The 4,993-nt window shown below is 49.0% G+C and overlaps 1 protein-coding gene across 2 annotated transcripts in view; it reads right to left on the bottom strand.

Annotated features, from left to right (window-relative positions):
* The window catches only part of Cmbl (carboxymethylenebutenolidase homolog), a 19,013-nt gene extending 14,311 nt beyond the window's left edge, over positions 1-4,702 (bottom strand). Inside the window, exons 1-2 of one of the 2 annotated variants that reach the window (XM_013349731.2) lie at positions 4,623-4,689; positions 2,481-2,576 (exon numbers count right to left, since the gene is read on the bottom strand). The gene's annotated coding sequence lies outside the window, so the exon portion shown is untranslated. Of the gene's footprint in view, positions 1-2,480; positions 2,577-4,622 lie in introns of both variants that reach the window. The other variant, XM_005356674.2, reaches the window with a different exon arrangement.
* Between the last annotated feature and the right edge of the window lie 291 nt (positions 4,703-4,993).

The following is a 4,993-nucleotide window of genomic DNA, read 5'->3' as shown; positions in this document are numbered from 1 at the left end:
AAAAAAAAAAAAGAAATAATTAGGATGAATAACAAGATTAAAAGGCAAAGGGTGTGGTGACGCATACCTTTAATCCCAGCACTCAGGAGATACAAATGATCAGTGCTCTTGAGCATGAGGCCACACACACACACACACACACACACATATATATATATATACATACATATATATATTTATATATATGTAAAGGTGCTGAGCAGTGGTGGTGCACACCTTTAATCCCAATACTCAGGAGGTAGAGGCAGGCGGATCTCTGTGAGTTCAAGGCTAGCCTGGTCTATTAGAACTAGTTACTAGTTCCAGTACAGCTGGGGCTGTTACACAGAGAAACCCTGTCTCGAAAACAACAAAAAAACTATTAAAAGACTCCATAAAAATCCAGATATTTCATACAAGGACATGAAACAACAGACTAGATGTGTGTCCTATGTCCTAGAGAAAGTCACAGGGAGGTGTGCACACACTACCTACCACACATTAGTGAAGAAGCAACATTGTTTTCGTTGTTGTTGATTTTTCAGACAGGGTTTCTCTGTATAAAAGCTCTGGCTGTCCTGGGAACTTGTTTTGTAGACTAGGCTGGCCTTGAACTCATAGGGCAGATCTCAGTGAGTTCGAGGCCAGCCTGGTCTACATGCTGAGTTCTAGGACAAGCAGAGCTACATAAAACACAGACACATAATAGGGTTGTGGGGAGGTAATACTGGCCTATATCTGTGGTTCTCACCCATCCTAATGAGCCAGGAAAGGACCACCCTATACACTGCTCTGGGCAGAGGGGGAATCTTCCAAACAAGACAGAAGTAAGCAAGCAAGCCAGCCTGGGTGAGAGACCCTATCTCAAAACAAAAGAAGAAAAAAGAAGGAAGGAAGGAAGGAACTGGTTCCAGAAGCTGCTTTCTGACCTGTGCTCGGCTGTGAGGACCCAGGAGAGTCTAGCCTCTCCAAGGCCACTGGTAACAGGCTCGTTTGACTTGAGCTCCAATTACAAAAGGAATTTTTACATCCAGGAATGCCAAGTTTTTTTTCCCACAGAATGCGGTAGAGCCAACATAGGCCCAAGAATGCCATGTGTGGAAGGCTGGAGTCCTGCCCACCTCTTTCACATGGTCTCAGCTCCTGAGCCCAGCCTGTGAGGCCGGAGCCAAGTGTACTCTGGACAGAGCAGGCAGCTTCTACACGGTCTGGCCTGTTGGGGTCCAGGCTAAGAATCGGGAAGGTGTGCCTGACCCTCGGCAGCCCATGTTTTCTGGGTCTGTCTGCGGGAGTTTTGCTTTGTTCCATGACACATTTTTTAAAAGACCAAGTTCAGGATAAAGAAAAGGCCTCACTCCCATACAGACATAAAAACTAGACTCACTCAGTGCCAGTGAGACTAGCTAGTCTCAAGAATCAAAGGATTTGGGTGGGGACAAATGGCAGGACTCCAAGCTTCTGAGCTCAAGGGCAGCACATCGTACTTCTCAGTTTTAGTACTAAAGCAAGAAAAACACAAGGTGACCTTTACAGTCAGCTTAAGCAAGATAATGCTCCAGGCGCTAAACCTTATCACATGTGGTCCTGTGGTGAAAAGAGCCAGGAATATTCCCACCCCCCCAGGCCTTTGCCTTTACCACAGAGACACAGTGGAGTGCCAGAGCATTCCTTCACGTCCTTGCTTTCGGCTACATTCACTTCTTTTTTTCTAGAAGGCCACCTTGTGTGAAGAACATTCTGCACTCTGCCCCATCCATAGAACACAGTAAGTTCTCACCTGGGGTGACGGGAAAGTGGGGGATGCTCTAACTGTCTGGAGTGCATGCCCCCCATGAAGGTGGGATGAAGCTCACGTGGATACAAGCTTTCTTCCCAAGGAAGGGAGGAAGGAGATTAATTGTGTAACAAGCAGGACGTAAGTTAGAAATTTATCAGTCTACCAGTTACCCATGACCTAGAATTGCAAAATGACTCAGATACACAGAATAGGGCTGGACTCCAAAGAGCCAGAGAGTGAGCCAAAGAGGAAGGACATTTTGCACTGAAGCAAGGCCTCTTCTGCACGGGAGCGGGAGGGCTCCTGTACCTCCCATATAGGGTTAGGCTCACTGACGGTGTGTTTGAGGACACACCCTTAGACCAGGCCCGTAGTTGCCACTGGCAGAGCCTCCAGAACTCAGGGAGCTCTTGGTGACACCAGGAAATATTAGGACATTCCTTATGGAGGACATTCTCTGGTAGAGCTACAGTGGCTAGCAGCACAAAGTGCTGGCTTCCCCATAAACATTCACGGAAGGCACTGCAATCATATAAATCTCTTGCAGCAGGACATTTGTTGCCCCTGCAAGCCTGCCTCTCACAGGCAAATTCCTCTGTAAATTACCAGCCAAAAGACAAGGTGGGCTGGGTGTATCGCTCAGCTGGTGGGGTGCTTGTCTGGCAAGCACAGAGCCCTGGCTCCAATCCCCAGATCTCCCAAAATATAGTATGGTGGCACAAACCTGTAATCTGAGCACTTCGGGATGGAGAGCAAGAAGTTAGGGGGTTGTCCTTTGCTACTTCGGGAACTTGAGGCCAGCCTAGGCTAGTGACCCTGTCTTTAAAAATAAAAACCAGTTACTTCACTCGGGAGGCAGAGGCAGGCGGATCTCTGTGAGTTCGAGGCCAGCCTAGTCTACAAAGGGAGTTCCAGGACAGGCTCCAAAGCTACAGAGAAACCCTGTCTCGAAAAACCAAAAAAAAAAAAACCAAAAAAAAAAAAACCAGTCACTTGTGATTTCGAATGCCAGTGGGATTTGCTGAAGGAGGCAAAGACAGGAGTTCGAGGCCAGCCTGGGCTACTCGTTTAGCTGGGCAGTTGTGGCACACACCTTTAATACCAGCATTCTGGAGGCAGGGGCAGGCAGATCTCTGTGAGTCTGAGGCCAGCCTACTCTACAGAGTGAGTTACAGGACAGCCAGGGCTATACAGAGAAACTCTGTCTTGAAAAGTGTGTGTGTGTGTGTGTGTGTGTGTGTGTGTGTGAGAGAGAGAGAGAGAGAGAGAGAGAGAGAGAGAGAGAGAGAGAGAGGAAAAAACTCAAAGATGATTCCTGTTGTAGGTGTGATATGCAAATTTCATGGGCTTCTTCAGCCCACCCAAGAGCTCATCCCTACATCCTTCATCCCTCCAAGGGCTCCCTCATCCCTCCAAGGGCTCCTCCATCCCTCCAAGGGCTCCCTCATCCCTCCAAGGGCTCCCTCATCCCTCCAAGGGTTCCATCAGCCCCTCCAAGGGCTTCCCATGTCTCGTTTCTCACAGGCCCCTCTCTGGGGTCTTCCTTTGCTAGATATACGTCTGCACGTTCTGACTTTGTTGAGCCAGCTAGGACATCTGTCTCCTCTGTCATGACAACACAAAACATGTTTATTTTTACACCTGCCTGGAGAAACCTTTTGTGGGAAACAGTCTTTTAGTGGCCGAACTCAGTGTCACGTCCCCCCTGGAGTCAGACAGGTCAGTAAACCATGCCAGAATGTGAGCTTCCTGACTTCATAATATTTAAGGGTGTATGTAGATCAGAAGTCAGATCACACAACGAAGTTGTCCAAAAGAAATGGAAAAAAAAAAAGTTCAGCAAGCCGAAGGCACAAACAGGATTGCAAAAGCAATGTCGACAAGACTGGGCTCGGATGCATTTGATTTTGTAGAAAGTTGCTGTTTAACAGGGAGGCCTTGGCTGTTTGCCAGGTCAAATGTTACAGAAACTCCACTGATCTTGATTTTGAGTCCTGCCCTAGGGAAGGCAGAGCCAATTCTTAACCTTAGGTGATTCCACTGTCCCTCCTCCAAGTACTTAGCTTTCCTGACCGTGCCAGAGGTTTGCAAAAGGTCTGCTGTTTGGATGGCAGTAGATAGAAAGCTAAGGTAAGAAGCACGCAGCAACCTCTTTAAACATGCCAATCACAGCCCTGCCTTTGGCTTGTTCTCTGACTGCTGCAGGCCCGGCAGGCTGTCCCGGGCATGTACGCGTGCACAGGGCTCCTTTCTGACTCTCCTCTTTTAAATGGGCTCTGAAAACAACAGGTGGCCTTTTCTATCAACAAGTGGATATAAACTGCATCAGCCAGTCTCTGCAGCCTGGGCCAGACCCAGTGGCCATGCAGTGTAAAACCGCACTGTCTGTTTTGGCAAGACTGACCCGCCATCTAGGATGTCGGATTCTCATATGACAGCACCTCTTTGCAGCACAGAAGATCTTCCAGCCGTGGGTACTGATTTTGATGCAAAGGTGCTGTTTGTTCACGGTTCCATATTCACAAAAACCATACATTCAAAAGACCCAGCCTAAAAATAGTATTTAAGGGGAGGGAGAAAGTTTCCTTGGGAACACAAGTTGGTATACAGGCTCTCAGCTGTTTTAAAAGCTAACATCTGAACACCTACATGAAAGTATACTCAGAAGTAAAGGATGGCTGCCTAGGTCTGAATCAGGGTGTGGTCCCTGCCTTTTTGCAAGGACAAATATACTGTCTTGAGAGTTCACTTTGGAAAGCAGACTTGAAAAGTGCCTCACTTCTACACCAGCAAAAGCCCTTTGCTTTAATGCAAACCCACGCATAAGGTCCAGCAGGCTTGTTGGTCCCCAGCGACCTGCACCTACCTTGTCTGGTGGTGAAGAAAGAGGCAGGCAGCGGGAGACAGACACTCTGGAGCTAATTGCGAGGGGAGGGACGTGCAGAGGGAGGGAGGAGCCTCGTCCAGCACGGGAAGTGGACGCAGTGACGGGGCGGCCCGGTGACCTGTATTCCGGGGGAAAGTCCGAGCCAAGGGAGCTGGGGAGGAGGAAAAGGAAGGGGAGACCTGAAATCGGGGGGTCTGCAGGGACCGCGAAGGGGCTTGCTCTGGGATGGTGGCAAGAGGGCGGGGTGGGAAAAGAGGTGATAGGAGGAAAGCAAGGGCCTGAGGAGACAGGGAGGGGAGCCTGGGATGCTGCCCGGTGCCTGTCTGCTGGGACCTGTGCTTCTCGGTTGT

The sequence above is a fragment of the Microtus ochrogaster genome, chromosome 19 (genome assembly GCF_000317375.1).
Source record: "Microtus ochrogaster isolate Prairie Vole_2 chromosome 19, MicOch1.0, whole genome shotgun sequence".
In the NCBI taxonomy this organism is placed as follows: domain Eukaryota; kingdom Metazoa; phylum Chordata; class Mammalia; order Rodentia; family Cricetidae; genus Microtus; species Microtus ochrogaster.
The sequence above is the reverse complement of the archived record's forward strand: the minus strand, read 5'-3'. Positions and strand labels throughout refer to the sequence as shown.